Source organism: Dasypus novemcinctus, chromosome 17, assembly GCF_030445035.2.
Source record: "Dasypus novemcinctus isolate mDasNov1 chromosome 17, mDasNov1.1.hap2, whole genome shotgun sequence".
Classification (NCBI taxonomy): Eukaryota; Metazoa; Chordata; class Mammalia; order Cingulata; family Dasypodidae; genus Dasypus; species Dasypus novemcinctus.
The window spans coordinates 34,129,313-34,150,035 of NC_080689.1; the positions used below are offsets into that span (position 1 = coordinate 34,129,313).

Below are 20,723 nucleotides of genomic sequence, written 5' to 3' on the forward strand. Positions count from 1 at the left end.
TTGAGAATGCCTTCCAGGCGAAGGACAAGATGGTGCTGCTAGCCACAGAGGGGATGTGGGACGAGGTGCTGGGCGTGAACACGAGGAGCAGAGTTTGGGAGCTTTGTTGAGAGACACGCAAGGCACAAGAGGTGGGCAGTCCTGTAGGAAAGGAAGCCAGGTCCCAGAAAGGACCCCCTTCCCACTGTCTTCCATCAGTCACTGAATGAAAGTTGCTTCCCCCAGCGGAGGCTGCTGTGGGACTGAGTGGGGTGCCTGGAACTGTCAGAGCCCCAGCTTTCCCAGCCCCGTCTCTGGGGCCAATCCTTGCACCTCTCGTCCTTTCTCTGTAAAATGGGCATAGCAACGCTTTCCATCTAGGTTGAGGGTTAAAGGAAATACTGTATTTCATTGGGGCTAAGATGCCCACCTTTTGACATCTATGAATTCCAGATGCATCTTACAACGTGTGGCACCTTATACTTTAATTGGCAGCATTTTTTTTCTTTCTTAATGGTACATAAAATAATGATCCATCTTAAAAGTGATGGTGTCTTAGAGTATATGAACTACTCTAACTGATGTGAGTGTATTTTGACAAGCTCAACAGAATAGGCTAATATAAGGTCTTTGACAGCCCATCTTCCACTGAAGTTGAGACTCTGTCAACAACAAACAAATTAAAATGTATTAAGGCACAACTCTAAAAGCAACTGGAGGAAACCCTAAGTGCAATCTGGAACTCTTTAGAACTCTCCACTCAGTCCCATTCATGGCCAGGGATTTGAGAGATCTCTAAAAGCAGAAAGGATGTGATAGCTCTCTCTCAGGAGTTTTCAAACTTTGGTGTGAATTAAGATCATTGGACATAGAAGTATGAACACATATATAACCTACACCCCTGAGTATGGATGAATTAAGATTTTCTACAATAATTTTATCTATTATTCAACTTTATAGTCACTGACTTGAGAACACAACTAGCATTTATATATAGTGTCATTGTTAACACCTGTTTACTGAGGAAGACTCAAGTTTTTAATATGACTATAAACAAACTAGATTGGAACTAGGGGCTAATTTTATTAAAGGCATTACAAATTGTAGCTCTGTGGACGTTGATGCCTAATTTTTTAAGGTAAAAATAAAATATGGCTTGAAAATTGGAGCTTGATTTCTAACAATATACAAAAGTGATTCTACAGGAAAATTTAAAATTTCTCAGTGGTGGACCTCATAGGAATAAATCAATAAATCATATGAATCACTAATACAGCCCTGAAGCTGAAGAGGAATAATTATACAAGAGAACAAGCTTTGGTCCATGCCAGTCTGTTTGAATTATACAAGATGATCTGGTCATTTCGTTTTGACTGTTTTGTGCTGCAAAATAATACAATGAAATTGAATCCCAGGATTTTCTTTCAGAAGAGTGTTGGACAAGTGCTTTTGGGTCTCTTTGAGATAGGTGCTAGTCCTAACCCTGCACACGGTCAAGTTTCAAGTGTTTGTTTCCTGCTGGGATTTTGGCAAGGGGCAATTTCAGTTCCCTTTGGGCACGGTGTGCCATCGGAAGGGAGCCTGTTACTGCACTTTTCTCACCGGCAGTCTCGGAGATGATGGAAAGGTTTGCTAGAATCCCTTCGGCCCAGCTTGTCATATTTGCCTTAGCAGAGTGGTCTTTGGGATGCTTTTAATGCTAATCCCCCTCTGCTCCTCTCTGCAACCGAGCCTCAGGTTGACTTTTAATGTGTATTGGTGGCTGGGATTTGTACAGCCCTAGGCTTGCTACCATCCTCAGCAGGAACGAGTGCTGGCTTTCCCACTGTGGGGGATGCTCCATTTAGGTTAATGGAATAAATGCTTAGTGAATCACTTCTGAAATGTTTTAGTAACAGAGTGCTTCACCCCCCAAATATCCTGTACACTGTGAATTTAGTGATTTTAAACAATGTTTTATACTTTTTTGGGGGAGGGGTCATCAAACAGTCTGCCTAAACTTGCAGAGATGCTGTAGAGAGAATGCCATTTACTGGGAACAGTGAGAAGCCGGGATTCCCAGGGCCTCATTCTTCCCCAGCCCAGAAAAGGGGCCTTGACCACGCCTGTGCGCCAAGCCTCTGAGTTCCCTGCCTTGCCAGAGCACAGGGGACCCCGGCTGTCTGTGGCTGATTCATCTCCTTCACCACCCCCACAGCACCCAGTTCAGTGTCTCGCCTGCCATGAGAGCTCGGCCTGACCCCAGTGGGAGCTTGCTTAAGGCGTTGCACCCAGTAGGAGCAAAGTTGAGTGCAACGTAGTCAGAACTGAGAGCTTTTGGGGGACCTGAAATAAAGGGGTGGGTCTCAACCCTGACTAAGCATTTGCTTTTAAAAAGGCAGGTGCCCAGTGCTCGTTTCGCGGCACATATACTAAAATTGGAACGATAAAGAGACGATTAGCATGGCCCATGCACAAGGATGACATGCAAATTCGTGAGGCATTCCATTTTTTAAAAATTAAATTAAAAATTTTAAAAAATTAAAAAAAAAAACAGGAGCAGGTGCTCAGGCCCTGCTCCAGACCACTGACCCTGGCCCTAGGAGAGGACCTGGTCATGCAGCAGAGAGGTGACTGCAGGTAAGTCTGATGGTCATTCAGGGTCGAGGCAAATCAAGAAAGACCTTGTACTATTAGAACTAATTCCTCCTACACTGAGTTGATGAAGGATATGGATAGGGGAGGAACCAAGCCCTGGGAAAACTTCTGCAGGCTTTTCCAGAAAGCATTACAGCCTGAGCTTTTGAGTTAGCTGGCTCATCACAGAGACCAAACTTCATAGAGAAGAAGCGTGGTTCCACTCAGAGCAATTAAACTCTCTGTTGGGGTGGGCGGGGCGGGGAGAAAGGACTGGTGGGGAGAGAGGGAATGAGAGAGATTGTTTTTCCTTCCCCAACCACCTAGTGAATACGGAGATTAACAATTAAATCTCTGGCAGGAGGCAAGGTTGTGTTGATGCCTGGATACTGGAGAGTAGAGATTAGGGCAAATTATCATAGGAAGGCCACCCAGAAATCAAATGCGATTGTTTCAAAAGGCTTTTCTATTTGTTTCTTTAGGACAGGAACCTTTTAAATACTTTACTCTGCTAATTTTGTCAACTATTTTCCGAGCACTTACTGTGTGTACCCAGCTCTGCTGCCTAAATCCTTTGTAGAATGAGGTTGGCTATGTGGAAACAAAGGAAAAGAAAACATAAGTCTAAAATCCTGTGATTAGAATAGCTAAGCCCTATATACCTCTTTCTCTTTTTCAGATGTTGTTCTGAGTACTAATTCATTTAATCCTTATGGAATCACAGAAGTTGGAACTTTATTATGATCCCTATTATATAGAAGCACAGAGAGGGCAAGTAACTTGCCCAGGACCACACAGTTAGAGTCAAACCCATTCTGGCTTCATGGTTATATGCTCTTAACCACTACACATAAGGCCCCTAAAGAAATTGAGAGCTTATGAGGGATAGTTGCACAATTAGAGATGTCTCCTCCCTTCTTGGCTGGGTCTGGTGTTCCTTCTCAGTGACCCTGCTCACTCACACAGCACACTGTTGGTTTTATTTACTAGCATTTGCTCTTTACTTGTCAACCTCAATGGACCATGACTCCTGCAGACAGGAGTGGGTCTTACAACACAGACCCTGGCAATTAAAGAAACTCAAAGAACTTTCACTTATTGAGAGCTGCTGTTAAGTAGTTACATGATTATCTTATTTATCCCATCACAACACTCCTGTTTTACAGAGAAGTCAATGACCTTTAGAGAGGTCAAGGAACTTGCCATGGTCACAAAGCCATCCATTGTGTTTGTCTCCATGCTCTTGAGCAACCCACTATCTAACTCAGTAAATGTTTGCTGAATTGAGCTCAAGGGCCAGGGGAAATTGGAGGAGAGCCCTCTTTCCAAGCTTCAAGGGGGAAGTTCTCCATCCACATGTGGATCTTTGAGAAAGTGGATCATAGGAGGGTTTTGCTCTGGGCATCCAAATGAGCCTGGGTGTGAGAAAGCTTCTGGGCTGAAGGGAACAGTACAAATATCTGGTTTTATTATTCCATGATTTGCAGAAGGCACTGCCTTCTGTCCAGTTCAACATTCCCCTCTCCTCTCCCTCATTTTCACTTCTTGCTGCACCTTGGTGAGATGTAGGCAGAGGATTAGATTAGATTAGATTAGATTAGATTAGATTAGATTAGAATGGGACTCTAGGGACCAAGTTCTCTTTTTCACCCTTGCTTTTCTCACAGCATTATTTTCAGATGGGGAGGAACTGAGGGAAGTGAGAGAGTGAGTGTGCAAGGAGGGACCCTCAGGGATAGGGAGGGAGGGCCTGGGAGGCGCTGAGATCTCAGGGGCCTGTGAAGGTGGACTTGCCATTCAGAACTTCTGAGAGGCTTGCTCAGAGGTTGGGTCCCAAGGACATTTTTGCTTAGAATCACTGCAGATTGTCCCTACTGAGGCTGACGGAATGTCCTCCAGTAGTTTCCAAGAGCTTTCTGCAGGTCTGCATGGACAGAGCGGGACAGACTGTGGGATGCAGGGCTGGACCTGGGCTGGGAGCAGGTAAAACTTGGTTTTCAATCCTGGCTTTACCCTTCCCTAGAGGAGGAAGCTTGAGCAAGATACCTAGCTTGTCTCAGCCTCGGTTTTTTCATCAGTAAGATGGGAATGATGACCTCTACCTTGCAGTGTTGTCCTAAAGATGCAATGGACATAAAATAAGGAGCACACTGCCTGGCACATGGTGGGCATTCACAAAGAGCAACAACTGAATAATCAAAGACGGCTTCTTACACTCACTGGTCACCTTAAAGAAGATGAAATCTCAACTGGATCATGCTTTCTGGATCTCTGCTGCTGGCTCAGAATCATGGCTGCTAATTTCTCTTAAAAACAGTGTCTCTCACACAGAACAGAGAAGTGGGAGTATGAATGGAGGTGGTAGGTGGCGTTTGATGTTTACTAATCCCATCCACACAAAATGAGAAAACAGCAAAAGGAACAGGAAAGCTATTTGTGGAAATGGAAAAGAGCAGAGTGCAAATTGAACAAATCGCAACCCCCTTCTGTCTCTCCTTGAGGTCAGACCTTTGGGGTCTCCAGTGTCTCAGCATCCATGGCCCTCTGCAGTCTGGCCCTGTGGTTCTTGAAGGGTGGTCCCTGGGCCAGCAGCATCAGCTTCACCTGGGAACTTGTTAGAAATGCAAATTCTGTAACTTCCACCCCAGACTTCCTGAATCAGAAACTCTGGAGGTGGGGCCCAGCAACCTGAGCCTTAACAAGCCTTTGGCGGGGTGATTCTGAGGCAGATCCAAGTTTGAGAACCACAGTGCCACCCTCACCCCTCCGTTTATGCTTTCTTTCCCCCCCACTGCTTGACACAAACTCTCTGCTCCTGCCAGATTGGTTGCTCCACCATCTGGTGAGCACTCCAGGGACATTTCTTCCCTCACTCCCTTGCTGTGCCACTATCTGCACCTGGAATGTTCTTCCCCTCCCCTCTACACCCCCTGGACTCCTTCCTAGTCTCCAAAACTGCCCTCAGATCTCAGCTCGGGAGCCTGTCCCTAGCCGCGCCAGCCCAGAGTGGTTGCTCCCTCTTTGATTATCAGTAACCCTGGTGATCTGAGTTGCTCACTGCCGCCTCTCATGCCAAGTAACGTCTTCAGAGGTTGCTCTTGTCCTTCACGCCAGAGTTGTAAATGCCTGACTGGCAAAAAGTGAGCATTCTAGATCTCTGTTTCCCCTTCAATGTTCAGTGTGTATTCTATTATTATGAACACCAGGGAAGGGCATGTGGTAGACACTCAAGATATACCTAGTTGATCAATTGACATTTCTAGGATTGTACCTTTGAGAAAAAGAACCATTGAAAATTGTCAGGGGAAGGTTGTTCTTGTCATCCTTGATGGGACATCACAGTCAACACTCACCACCCCAAGAAACTGTTATCCCATGTACACCTGACTGTCCAGTCCTTAGAGGAACTCAACAGGTGTTGCTGGAGAGCTCTTTAGATAATTAACACCCTCCTTGGCTTCCTGTTTGTGGACAGCCTGGAGAACACCAAAGCCACCCATCCTGCCAGCCCTTCCCTCTGCCGCTGAGCCAGCTGCCAGGGGGCTCCAGGATTGGGGCTCCAGCATGGGAGGTGGGGGAACTTTCTCGCAGCACCAGGTTCTGCTGAGCTGAGGATATTCTGCAGGCTGCTGAGACTTCGTATTGTTCAGAAAGAAGTATGTACTGTGAGGGCTGGGAATCATCCAGTCTGATTTCAGTGGGGAGTCAGGTGCCTAAAGAGGGAAAACGACTTGCTCAGCGCATAGCTAATTAAGAGGAGAGCTGGAAGGGACGCTGTCTCCCCTGATTCTTTAGCTGTACCTGGGATTGGCCTAGGTAGAGCTAGTGTGGTAGTCTTCACATACCCTGCCCTTTCCTATGGCCCGGCCACTCTTCCCCAAACCTTCCTGTATCCTGCCCCCATCTGTCCAGAATCTAGCACCTGGGAATCCTCATCTACAGTGGTGGCTTGTGGGCAGGTGCCTGTGGGTACTCATTGAAGGGAGGGGCCTTGGACTAGGTGCATTCTGGGAAGGGCTGGGACCCCACCTAGGCCTGAAACCCTACAGGTCTTTACACAGGTGCCCTAAATCTTCTCAGGAAAAAGATGGGAGATATATATCCTTTATATATATATAAAGAAGTTGGTGTCAGAGCCAGGACAATTGAGAAACTTGTGCTGACTTGCTCTCCTATAGCAGGAACTGTAATACAGTGTCATTCATAACTCTTTTTGATGCTAATGACCATCTAGAATGTGACCTTGAGAAGCAATCTGAGTAAGGGCTCTGGGGAAAAAGCACCGTGATTGATGAATGATGTCTGCCAAGAACAGTAACAAGGAGAATTTGCAGCTCTCCAAAGATGAAATCACTATGCATTCAATTAGTGAAAGTTTCTGTTAAAAGTAATTTCATAGTTAGGTTTGACTGTATCAGAAAACCCTCAATAACAGTGAATTTTTTCATAGCAGTTTGTGCTCCTAGAATTTTGATCCACTAGAATTTAATATTATTTTGAAATACTAATAACATATTTAAAATTATGGTAGCTATTATAGAGATGTTCATATCTCCATACAAACCCCCTTCCTCCATATATGCATATGTATTTCTGTATAGGGGATTCCAGTATAAGGGACTTTCCTGGATTTATTTGCAGTTATCGCTTCTTAAAGTGCAAAAAAGAATGAACTGGAAGTTATGAAGCACGGGTTTTAGCCCCAGCCTCAAGCTTCATGAGCTGTGTGACTTTGGCTGAATCTCTCCACCTATCTGGGGAAGATACTGCCTCCGTAAAATGGGCTTAAATACGTTTGTTCTGCTTGTCTTACAGGGGCATTTTCAGGATCAGCAGGACGGGGGCGGGGTATCTGTCAGTACTTGTGAGAAATGGGAAGCAGTGTGCAAGTGCAAAGGGTTATTATTTCCCACTGAGAGAGAAGCCACAGATCTTGCATGGGAAGTTCTATCCTGGACAGCAGAAAGACTGAAACATGAAACAAGCCTAAAGAGTAAAATTCTGGAGCCCCTGTATGTGCCAAGCCCTATGCCAGGGATGGACAGGAGGCAGTGGAGTGTAATGGCACAAATTCAGTGACTACTGGGCTCCCCCTCCTATCTGCTGGGTGACCTTGGACAAGTGACTTAGCCTATCTGTGACTCACTGTCCTCTTCTGTAAAATGGAGTCATGTTGCTACCTACCTGGTAGGCTTCTTGTGAGGATCAGTGGAAAACACTTATAATAGTGCCTGACACATAGTAAGTGTTATGAAATGACAGTAATAGTATGTACCTCATAGGTTCTGATAAATGTGCAACTGATTTGTAAAGCACCCAATCCAGGTGCTGAGCTCAATAAATCCTGTCATCGTGGTAATGAAGGTGGTGGGAGTAGAAGCAGAATTGTGAATAGCATTGTTCTCTGCTCTCAAGTAACTTACAGTCTAGTTGTGGGAAGACTCATGCATGTGAAACAAGCTATACTTGCAAGAGTAACCGGTTTTAGGTGCATATTTTAATACTGAGTGTACATGTTAAAGTTATTAGTGGCAGGTTAACAAGTATCTTGAGTTTTTAACTTGGTTGCAGAAAAAAACAAACAGTAAGAATTGGAAGAAAATGGCTATTGCAAATTGCATTTCTGAGGTTTTCTTGGCTCCATCAGCTGCCCAGGAATGAGCCTTGTTTGGAATGCAGTTAATAAGCTTTTTTTAAAAAAGAAATGTTTTACCTTTTTAAAAAAATACTTTCAAGATTACAGAACAGTTACGAAACAATAGAAATTCCATACAAAGAACTTCAACACACCCCTACCCTCTCCGATACCCAGATCCACCAGTTTTAATGTATTGCCACATTTGCCATAGTTATGTATCATCTATCATCTATCTTTCTATCTATCATATATTTATCTACCTCAATTTATCAATCCAGTTTCTAAACACAAGATCGTATACATCATTCTCCTTGCACACTTAATACTGCCATATACCTTTCCTGAGAACAGGATTTTCACTTATATAATCACTTCAAGTACAGTTAGCAAGTTGAAGAAATTTAACATTGATATAAACCTTCAGTCTATATTCCAATTTTTTCATATGTCCCAAAAATGTCCTTTGAATCTTTTTCCTTGTGTGATCCCATCCAGGACCATGTATACCTTTAATTTTCATAGCTTCTTTAGTTCTCTTTCATTTTTTTTTAAATTGTGGAAACACATATACCACATAAATTTTACCAACTTACCCACTCCCAAGATGTCATTCAGTGAGATTAATCACATTCACAAAATTGTGGTACCCTCACAAACTTCTTTTACTTATCCATCTCCCCAGACAGAAACCCTACACTCATTTGCATTAACTCCCCATTCCCCGCACCTCCCCAAACCCTGTTCTCTACTTCTTGTCTCTATGTACTTGCGCATTCTCTGATATTTTATTTGTAGTTACCATGGGGCTTAAATTTAACATTTTAAATTTAAAATTGTTTATTTGTACAATAATCTCATTTGCTTGATACCAACTTCAATACTCTACACAAACTCTCCCTATACTCCTCTGTACCATCACTCGTATGTAGTTTTTGTCACAAATTATATGTTTGTACGTTATGAATTAAAACAACTTATTTATCATTACATTTTATCCATTTCTCTTCTAGATCTTGTAGGAAGCCAAAAGTGGGTTACAACCTTAAAATACAGTAGTCCTGGCATTTATATTTACCGATGCTGTTAGTCTTACCGGAGACCTTTATTTCTTCATGAAGCTTTGCTCTATTGTCTAGTGTCCTTTCTTTCAATGTGAAAAACTCCCCTTAGCATGTCTTGTAGGCCTGGTTTAATGGTGATAAACTTCCTCAGCTTTTGTTTATCTAGGAATATTTTAATCTTGCTCTTGTTTTTGGGACATTTTTGCTGGATACAGAATTCATGGTTGGCAATTTTTTGCTGCCAACTCTTTAAATGTGTCATCCCATTGCCTTCTTGCCTCCATAGTTTCCAGTCTTATTAAAACTCCTCTGTACATGACACTTTTCTTCTCTCTTGTGGCTTCCAGAATTTTCTCTTTCTCTTTAGCGTTCAACAGTTTGAGTACAATATGCTATGACATGGGGCTCTTTGGAGTTTGTTGAGCATCTTGGATGTGTATATTCATGTCTTCCATTACGTTTGGGAAGTTGTAAGGCAGTATTGCTTCAAATATTCTCTCTGCCTGTGTCTCTCTTTCTTCTCCTTCTGGGACTCCCACAATGTGTATATTGATACTATGATGGTATCCCCACAAGTCCTGAGGATCCATTCACTTTTCTTCATTATTTACTCTTACTGCTTCTCAGACTGAATGATTTCAATGATCTTATTCTCAAGTTCTCTGAATCTTTCTTCTGTCAATTCCAATCAGCTGTTGAACCCCTGTAGGGAATTTTTTATTTCTGTTGCTATGGTCTCCAGCTCTGATTGGTTCCTTTTCAAATTTTCATCTCTCTATTGATATTCTCTTTGTGTTCCTCTATCATTTTCCTGATTTTGTTTAGTTCTTTGTTACTGTTTTCCTTTAGCTCTTTGAGCATATTTTGGACCTTTTTAAAAAAAGTCTTTGTCTAGTATGTTGCAGGTCTGATCCTCCTCATTGATGGTTTCTAATACTCTAATCTTCTCTTTTGTCTGGATCATCACTTACTGTTTCTTTTTAATTTTTTGTGAACTTTATTTTTTGGAAACTGTACGTTTTGATATTTTAATGTGTCAATGTTGTAATTTAAACTCTGAGGCATCTCTTCTCTAGCTAGTATTTTGACAGAGATTTCCTTGATTGCCAGGAGCTAACAAATAGGAGGAGGAGTAAAAGAAAATACCTTTCTTAGCCTTTGCAGATTGATCTGTTTAAGTTCTCTCTTTCAGGGCTTATCCATGCAGTAAGTTTAGAGAACAGTGCTAGGCCACATAGGGGTCTTCCTGATCCTTTCTGCACACGCATCTTGTCTTGGGCATGTGCATGTGGCCCTAGGAATTACCCTGTTTACACAGTTCCCAAAGTTCCCCCTTTTCTGGGAAACAATTTCCTTAGGGGCCTGGACATTGCACTGTCCTTTTTTTTTTCAGATTTATTTTTTATTGATTTCTCTCCCACCCCCCACACCCCCAGTTGTCTGCTTTCTGTGTCCATTCGCTGTGTGTTCTTCTGTGTCCGCTTGTATTCTTGTCAGCAGCATGGGGAATCTGTGTCTCTTCTTGTTGCCTTATCTTGCTGTGTCAGCTCTCCACGTGTGTGGCACCATTCCTGGGCAGGCTTCACTTTTTTCACACTGGGTGGCTCTCCTTATGGGGCGTACTCCTTGTGCATGGGGCTTCCCTATGTGGGGGACACCCCTGTGTGGCATGGCACTCCTTGTGTGCATCAGCACTGCACATGGGCCAGATCATCACATGGGTCAGGAGGCCCTGGGTTTGAACCCTGGACCTCTCATGTGGTAGGCGGACGCTCTATCCATTGAGCCAAATCCACTTCCCTGCACTATGTGTTCTATAGCCAGCAACCTCTTGCACCAGACAGCACAGCTTGACTATTCTCCCACAGCATCCTGTAGAAGAGTTTTGTGAGCAACATTCTATGAACAGGGCAAGTTCTGCGACAGTGAGTTCTTCAGACCACCACCAGACAGATTGGGCCAGACTATGTTCAGGAGGGTTACTTGGCGCTTTCTGGAGTATGGACCAAGAACTTACACTGGGAGTGCAGGCTGTCTCTGTGCAAGCCATTGAGGGATGGGGGAGGGGTCAGCCAGGTTGCCAAGAGATCTTACTCCTTTTGTTTTGTTTTTTAAGATTTATTTTATTTATTTTATTTTCCTTTATTTAGTCTCCCCTCCCTCAGATGGATCTCTCATCTGCTTGCTCATTGTTTGCTCGCCTTCTTCAGGAGGCATCGAGAACTGAACCCCAGACCTCCCATGTGAGAAGCAAGTACCCAACAGCCTGAGCCACAGTTGCTCTGTGGCATCTGCTGGCTTGTGGTGGGAGGTGGAGTCTAAACTTGTTGGGGTGGGAGGTGGTGTCTAAGCTCATTGCAGCAGGAGGTGGCGTCTGCTTGTCTTCTTTAGGAAGCACTAGGACCTGAACCTGGGACTTCCCATTTGGTAGGCAGGTGTCCAAAGGGTTGAGCCACATCCGCTTCCCCCTACTGCTTTTAAATAGCCTTTTTATTGAGTCAGTGCTCACCCTTGTACTGCAGTCCTTTCACTGTTTTGGGGTTTGTTTGTTTTTTAAAGATTTATTGTTTTTTACTTATTTCTCTCCCCTTTCCCACCTCCCCCCCACCCCCCGCCCCCAGTTGTCTGCTTTGTCTGTTCACTGTGTGTTCTTCTGTGTCCACTTGCGTACTTGTCAGCAGCACCGGAAGTCTGTGTCTCTTTTTGTTTCGTCATCTTGTTGTGTCAGCTCTCTGTATGGGTGGCATCATTCTTGGGCAGGCTGCACTTTTTTCCCTCTGGGCGGCTTCCTTATGGGGTGCACTCCTTGCGTGTGGGGCTCCCCTACGTGGAGGAAACCCTTGCATGGCAGGACCTCCTTGCGTGCATCAGCATTGCACATGGGCCAGCTCACCCCACGGGTCAAGGAGGCCCTGGGTTTGAACCCTGGACCTCCCATGTGGTTGGCAGATGCTCTATCAGTTGAGCCAAATCCGCTTCCCTTTTATGGGGTTTTGAGAAAGATGTTTCTGCCAGTTCTTGCTGTTTGGTCAAAGCCTTTGAGGCGGGACAGAGTCCTGAAGCGTCTCACTCTGCCATCTTGAACCAAGTTAGTAAGCCTTTGGCATCTAGTTCCAGGCTACAAAACTTCAGGGAATTTTGTATTTTCTCAGACAGTATGCTAATCACCGGCCAAGAAACCATTACGGCTTCCTGAGGCAATTACCAAATACACGTCAGAAGCACAGCTGGGCTGCAAGGGCTCCATGTACTACTTCTCTGTGCCGGGACCAGCAAGTAGAGCCATGGTCATTTTGAAAAGTAGGGCCTAAAACTGATCCCTGACTGCATTAGTGGAAAGGACATGGTGGGGTAAGTGGCTGGGGACAATCATGGGCTCTTAATCTGTGACTGGCATGAAGTAGGCACTAATGTACGCGGCTGTCCCTGCGGAGAGGAGTCTGGGGAGGGGGGAGGGGTGTATTTTGTGTTTTCCCTTCCCTCCAACCCTGTGCGCAGCCCCCACTGAGCCCCACGTGCGATGTGAGCACTTAGAGCTGGAAGGAATCTTAGGAGCTGCCCCTCCCCTTTCACAGAAGAGAAAACAGAGGTGCAGGGAGGCGCACAAAGGCCACCTGGTGATTTGGGGGCCAAGTCAGACTCTGCACTGGGGCCCCATCCTGGGAGACCACAGAATACAGCGAGGGTTCAGGAAGAGCAGAGGTGGAGCAGGATCCAAATCTTCCTCCGTAAAGTGGAAAAATAAAAAGGTAGTTGTTTGCAGACAAGAGGGACGGATAATCCTGCTTCACCACTGGTTTGGAAGGAAGTGAGGAGCCGGAAGGATCGAGTGGGGAGGCTTTTGTAGCACCTTTGCCACCCAGTGCGGTTGTCCTGATGGGACATTGTCATATGGGGAGGAAAGACCCAAGAAGGGGTCTTGGGCTGCCACCCCACATCCCAGCTGGGAGGCTGTGGCAATAGGACTTCTCCAAAAACAAACCAACAAAGTGGGGATGGTTTGGGTGCTCTCTAAATTCCTTTCGGCTCTGAAGCTCCACGTTCCTGGTTTAAAATGGCTCCAGTGGCAGTGTTTTGGAGCAGGAGATCAGAGGTTCATGTTCCTTCCCCTGTTTCATATAATGGAGCGTCTTCCCCATTAGAGAATTACCCTGTAGTATAATTGGGCTCCCAAGCCAGAACCTCATTACCATTTAAGAAGGCACTAATCTCATAAGAGGATTATGCTGGAAATTTGATACGGCAGTTTTCCCCCTCTTCTTTGGTCTCTCTTTGGTGATTCAGGGTCAAAATACAGGAATACAATGTTTTGTTTGTTTGTTTGTTTGTTTTTAACAGTGTTTAGCAGTTAATGTATTTGGTAAAGTGTTGGTTTGGAGTCAAAAGAAAGTTGTGTGTTCTTTAAGCTGTGATGGGAGCAGGCAGGTGATTATTTTGGGCTTTTCTGAGTTCTCCACTCTGCTCCTAAACTCAGGGAGTGCCTGTATGTCTGTCTGTCTGTCTGTCCCAGCTCCCTTACAGTGCCTCCCCAGGCTGGCCCCGCCCATGCCATTCTCTCGTTGACCGTATCCTACACTCTCCTTCTCTTGCTTCTTATTTTGTTGTCTCCTTTGAGCTCTCTAACTTTTTCTTCTTCAGTTTCCTCCATTCGACCTCATATAAAGTCCCTGCCTTCAGCAAGTGCCCACAAAACACTTTCTGACCAATCACTTAAGGGGCGAGATGGTGTAACTAAAAGTTCCTTCCACAATTGTAAATAACTCGATGTTTTCAGCGGGTATCCCAATTTGCCCTGCAGGAAGAGTGTTTTATTGTTAGAACATTCGAGCAAATCTATTGCTTTCTATATCTTATTCCTAAGAAAGAAAGAGGATGTGGTTAAGAAATTCCCTACAGCTAGAGTAGAAAATCTACTAGCAGCTACTATTTATTTGAACTAGTATAGGTTCTAGTTTTGGCTCTGCCACTTTCTAATTAAGAGGCTCTGTTAGTTTCCTAGGGCTGCGGTAACACATTACCACAAACTTGATGATTTATAACAACACACATTTATCTTCTCCCAGTTCTGGAGACCAGAAGTCCTAAAGCAAGTCCTTGGCAGGTTGGCTCCTGGAGGCTCTCAGGGAGAAAACTTCCATGCCTCTGTCTGGCTCCTGGAGGAGGCATCAGTCCTAGGTGTTCCTTGGTGTGTGAATGTGTCACTCCAGTTTCTGCCAATGTCTTCACCATCTTCTCGTCTTCTACGGTGTGTCTGTCTCTGTGTTCTTTTCTGTCTCTTATCAGGGCACTCTCATTAGATTTAGGGCCTACCCTAATCCAGGATAATCTCATCTTGATCTCTACCTTAATTACATCCTCAAAGACCCTATTTCCAATTAAGGCAGGGGTTCTTAACTAGGGGCCCACAAAAATTTCAGGGGGTCTGTGAGCTTGAATTGAAAAATATCAATGTATTCTATTTATTTTTTCTGACCTCTAACTGAAAATCTAGCATTTCCTTCACTTATGAACAAGCAATAAATAAATTACAGCAGTATTCATTTCACCTGACAGGCAAAGGGGACTGTGCAACAAAAATGATTAAGAACCCCTGAATCAAGGTCACATTCTGAGGTTCTGGATAGGGGTGACTTTTGGGGGGTCCCTATTAAAGTCACGACAGGGACCTTGTGTAAATTTGCCCTTAAGTCTCAATTTCGCATCTGAAAAACGGGGGTGACAGTATCCTCCCCACCAGTTCAATGCCAGGTTTGAGATGATGTCCGTGACTGCCGGGAAGGAGGGAAAGGATGAGTGTTACCAGCATCTAATGGATCTGGCAGTTAAAGCTAGACAGCCTTGGTGGCATTCAGCCACTTTTAGCCTGCGAGAGTACTGGAAAGAGATGTCTTAACGTTTATATTTTTTATCTCTTCCCACTAAAATTCCTACTGTTATCGTTGCCTGACATTCACTGCAAAATACTAAGGTTTGATGTGAGGCCTTTCACAGAGAGAGTGTAATTTGGGGATTCTGCTTCGAGGCCCCATTTGCCTCTTCCCTGTGCCCCAGAATGTGAACGTACGGTTTGTCCTAAGTGCCAGACACAGTGGTGTTTGCTCACTATCCCCTGGACTGCAGTGAGGCTTAACATTCTTGGGGTGTCCTGGTGCTCTGGCGCTAGGAAACTGATCAGCAAGTTTTTGGGGGGTGGGGGGTAAAGGGGCGTGAGATCATGTGGGCTTTCTCCAGAATGCAGCTATGGGTGGGTAAGGGCATCTCGCCTTCCCTGACACCCAGGGGTGCACTTGCCTTTCTGTGTCAACCAGGGAGACAGGAGCAATCCAGAGCTGGCCAGACTCCAAGCCGCTGGTGAACGTCGCAGCTTTTGTTTGTTTTGTTTTCAATTAATCTTTCTTTCCTTATCCTTAGATACCTGCTGTACTATCACTGTAATTATTTTTCAGATGCCAGGCTTTGTCTTTGGAATGCTCCTGTTTCTTTCCTGTCCTATCCCCATACCCTGGCCCCTTCCCAACCCTACACTGCACCCCACCCACCCCCAGACACCAGGCTGGCCCTTCTGACCTTCCAATTGCCCTTCTCATCCCTTCGATATTCCTAAAATCCTCCCTTTCCCCTTTCCCTTTACCTAATTGTTAGATGAACTGCCCAAGGTACAAACAAGGGGGTACATTTAATTCCTTTCAGAGTGTTGCACTTTTAAAGAGAATGTTTTTAAGAATTAAATAATACCTAGTGTTAATGGAGTTGTAAGAATATATTCATATATGGCAAGGGGGATATCATTGATCAGATCTAGAAAGCTATATACCAAAAAAAAAAAAAAAAAAAAAATCAAGAGCCTTAAAAAATATGCATTTTCTCTAACCTAGAAATTCTGTGAATGGTCACTGATAAATATATAAAAGATGTTTCTTTTACTGTTTAAAATATTGAAAAACCTGGAAAATAAATATACAAAATAGGGGTATACTGTAGATACTAGTACTAGTAAAATTAAATTCACCAATACTAAAGAAGATTATGTAATCATGATATGAGAAAAACTAGTTGATAAAGGGCAAAGATTTTCAAAATATATCAAGTGACAAAATTCACTGGTCATACTATTATGTTTGGTTTGATATGTTAATCTCTGCCTGGGCTTGAATCCAGTCTCTGCTGCTTAAAAGCTGTGTGACCTTGGTCAAGTTTCTTAACTTCTCTCTGTTTCAGTTTCCTCATCTATAAATTGAAGGAGGAGTGGTGTTTATTCAGGGGTCATTGTGAGGGCTAAATGATTAAAAACATAGTTCTTAGAATAGTGTGTGGCACTTAGTAAGTACTCAATACATATTATTAATAGCTACTATTACCGTTATTAAAAATTATTTGTATGTATATATGTGTATTTTCATGCATAAAGTAATATGAAAGACTGGAAGAAATATATTGAAAACTATCTTTTGGTAATGAGATTATGATAATTTTTTGGTTTTGTTTCTCCTTTCTACAATGTTTACTGTGAACTTTTATAAAAATAAGCATTATTAAAAGTCCATGGGGTATAGAAATTGGGGGGATGGAGAATGTTATCTAAAGAAATGAGTCAAATGACAATGTCTGCGGAGAGTGGTGTGTGTGTGTGTGTTTTGGGTAGGATATGCTGCATGGGGAGGGGGCTCTTTCTGGCACCCCTCTATACCACCAGCTGTAGCCTTGAACCTTTTAAAAATAGCAGTCGCTAACTTCTATGTTAGGCTTTGCAGATGACGTGTAATAGGGCTTTACAGTTTGCCAACTGCCCACTTTTAAACATATTCTTTTTTGAAAACCTCAGATAACTGTCCAACTACAGAAATTGAAACTCGGCTGGGTTAGGTGGCATGTTTGAGGCCCCTCTGTTAGTAGGGGAAGAATCACATCTTTTAAAGCAAGGCTGGTGCTCTCTACCTGCCTGGGAGGAGCCCAGTGGCCTGCAGGTCTCATTGGCTGCTGTGACAAGTGTCGGGCTAGGCTCAGGCTCTCTACCAAGCCCAGAACCAGGTAGAGTTTAAATCTGATTGGTCTTCAGAGTATGGCAGGAGAAAAGAAGGTCATGTGTTTATGATTCTGTGCCTTTCTACATTTTTACATTTCAATGCAATAGGAACTTCATAACCATTTTGCATAATTGATCGGTCCATAAGATAAAATGTATTATCTATCACATAGAAATTTAAGTCCTGTTTTTATTTGTATTTTTTGGCATTCAGAGGACATGTTTTTGTAACATCAAAGTGTTCATTCCAAATATTTGGAATTGATGGGGTAAACAAAATAACTCTTGCAACTTGTAGATTCCTATCGCTTTGGCTTCAGAAGATGAATGGACTGGCTGCCCCACACCCTCTTCTGGATATGAACGTTGACTTTCATCTGAGCCAGGATAACATTTATGAGATCTATACCCCACCGGAAGTTGTAGCAAAGGAAGAATAAACTATCCTGGGTCTCAATCAACAGAACAGATGTTTGCTTATGAAGTTACAGGACTGTTGGGGAAGCCACTCAGAAACTGTGCTGCTAAATGAGAACATCTTATTGTGGGAAAGGGTTCATCTGACACTTTGGGATTCAACCCCTTTACCCTCCTTTCATCCTCAGTTTTTCCCATCGGCCTTATCTCCTTCCCAGGCCAGCTCTCTAAGCTTGCAGTTTGAATTCAGAACAGAAGACTCCAGCAAGTGTCTGGCTTTGGCGGGGAGTGACTGCTTCAGCTTGAACATGAAGAGGTGGAGATCTGTTTTTGATCTTTATAATGTGTTGTTTTCTCCTTACTCTGCTTCAACACTCACCACGCATGCTTCCAAAACATTTATAATGATAAAAACTTGTATAAACATTTTTGAATTTGCCACCAAGTGTATCCAGTAGCTTGCAAGAATCTTGAGTGTTTGCTGAGGAACAAAAGCAAGTAAAAACAGTTGTGCACGATGGCTTGAATGACTGGATATTTAGTGTTTGAAATGTTGGGCATGAAAGGAGGAAGTTGGGAGAAAAACTGATTTGGAGTGTAGAGTCTCCTGTGACAGGAAGATCGATATCCAGTGTGAGGCATCAGCTCCTCTTCACCAAGCAGGAGAGAGTAGACAATAATAATAATCACAATATAATTATTATGGTAATTATAAATATTTAATCCCTGCCTGGCATAGTTTCTATGCACTTTACATAAATAACTCATCAGATGCCATCAACAATCTTACGAGGTAGGTAGTGTTGTTGTTGTCCCAGTTTGCAGACTAAGAAGGAAGCCTGAAGGCCGGAACCGACTTGCCCAAGGCCACATAGCTCTGAGTGGGGCTTGAGCCCAGGCAGTCTGGGTCCCACGTCCACACTCTACACTGTGTGGTACTCTTCCTCATGCCTGAAGAACCCACCTGGCTCTTTCCTCTGGGGTAGTGAGAGAGAGCGCCACCCGTGTGAGTTAAGGTCTGTGGTGTGGCTTCAAGAGGCCTCTTCGTCCTCATCTGCTTTAGACATGGAGCTGCGTGGCTGTTCTGTTTCCCCTTGCCCGTGGTTCCAGGGATGGCTCTTCTTCCAGTTTGCTCTCTTGCCAAGCTGGTTGTTGTTAGCATGTGGTTCTTCATGTTCCTGGTCCTGGACAAGGGTCCAGGTGATAGGAAGGGAGCACCCACATGGTACAGATGGGCCGTGGGAGGTGGAAGGACTGAGGCGAGGTCTGGATGACACTCAGTGGCAAGCTAGTTTGTGAAATTGTTGCCTCAGAGCCCCGAGTGCCTCTGACGAAAGCTTTGAAACGCATGGTGGTTTCCTGGGAAGGGGGGAATGGAAAGCAAGTCAGAATTCATGTTTCCATCAAGTCTCAGACACAGCGTTTGGGTAAATGAACAACACTGGTAAGACTGCAGGGAAGCAACAACCCAAGGGGATAATCGCGTCAAGATGGGTTTGGGCTGTGTCATTGCATAGCCCCCTGCCTTCATAATGTATGGATCTGCGATGGGTGTTCCTTTGAAAAGTCATAGTGAGTTTAATGGGGGTTGGAAGTGATCATTGGTCCGGGGAATGCAGATGGAACCTGGAGGCAGTGCTTTTAAAGGGTTGAGATGAGTTCAACAGCCAAAAAAAGGAGGATGTTTTAAATGGGTTGGATTGAAGGAGTGAATCTTACATGGGATTTTCCAGCTATAATGTAATGAAGACATCATGAGTTTCAGTTTTCCTGGGTATTATTGCACTTAATGAAAAAGAGTTTATTAAGCACTTTTAAAGTACCTAGCAGTGTTCCAGGGGCTTCTGGTGCCAGGGGAAGGACTCCAGGAATGAGTAAGGATAGGGTTAAGGACTTGCCCTCCAGGGCCTCCAGTATTGAGGGAGGGAGTCCAGGTGGAGGTAGACCTGAAGGTGTAGACAGATTTTATTTGGACTTTTTAGACTTTTTAGAGGGGAGGAACAAACTGTTCTAAGGAGGGAGGGAGGACTGAGAAAAGCCTAATTGTGGTCGGAGGGCAATAGGCCTAAGTGGATGGGAGAATGAGTTGGAAACTTCACTTGGGGCTGGGATTTGAAGAATGTTGGATGCCAGCAAGAGAAGCTGAGACTTGTGGCAGGAGGCGTTCAAACTGAAGATTTTAACCTTGTTATTCTGAAGCAGTGTTCCTAGGGGCCCTCTTGTCCTTGAGACTTGCACAGGGACACAAATGCCTTTTAGGTTTTCAAATCTAAAGCTTCTTTTCTCTTCATCTGTTGAGTTCTTTTTTTTTTTTTTTTTTTTTTTTTTTTTTTAATTTTTTTATTTTTTATTGACTTTGTAATAATATTACATTAAAAATATATATGTGAGGTCCCATTCAACCCCACCCCCCACCCCCCCTCTCCGCCCCCCCAACAACACTCGTTCCCATCATCATGACACATCCATTGGATTTGGTAAGTACATCTTTGGGCACCTCTGCACCTCATATACACTGGTTCACATCATGGCCCATACTCTCCTCTATTCCATCATGTAGGCCCTGTGAGGATTTACAATGTCCGGTGATTACCTCTGAAGCACCATCCAGGGCAGCTCCATGTCCTGAAGACGCCTCCACCTCTCATCTCTTCCTGCCTTTCCCCATACCCTTTGTCCATTATGTCCACTTTTCCCAATCCAATGCCACCCCTTCTATGTGGACACTGGATTGGTTGTGTCCATTGCACCTTTATGTCAAGAGGAGGCTCAGATTCCACCTGGATGCTGGATGCAATCCTCCCATTTTCAGTTGTAATCACTCTAGGCTCCATGGTGTGGTGGTTGTCCTTCTTCACCTCCATCTTAGCTGAGTGTGGTAAGTCCAATAAATCAGATTGTAGGTGCTGGAGTCTGTTGAGGCTCAGGATCTGGCTATCACATTGTCAGTCCAGAGATTCAAATCCCCTAAATATATCTTAAACCCCAA

At 44.0% G+C, this 20,723-nt stretch overlaps 1 protein-coding gene and 1 non-coding gene across 4 annotated transcripts in view; both read left to right on the top strand.

Annotated features, from left to right (window-relative positions):
* PRKCE (protein kinase C epsilon) overlaps positions 1–20,723 on the top strand; it is a 512,150-nt gene that overhangs the window by 143,775 nt on the left and 347,652 nt on the right. The gene's annotated exons all lie outside the window — the stretch shown is intronic.
* On the top strand, positions 2,368–2,473 carry LOC111763648 (U6 spliceosomal RNA). Its single transcript, XR_002796480.1, has one exon. It is a non-coding gene; the product is annotated as a U6 spliceosomal RNA (small nuclear RNA).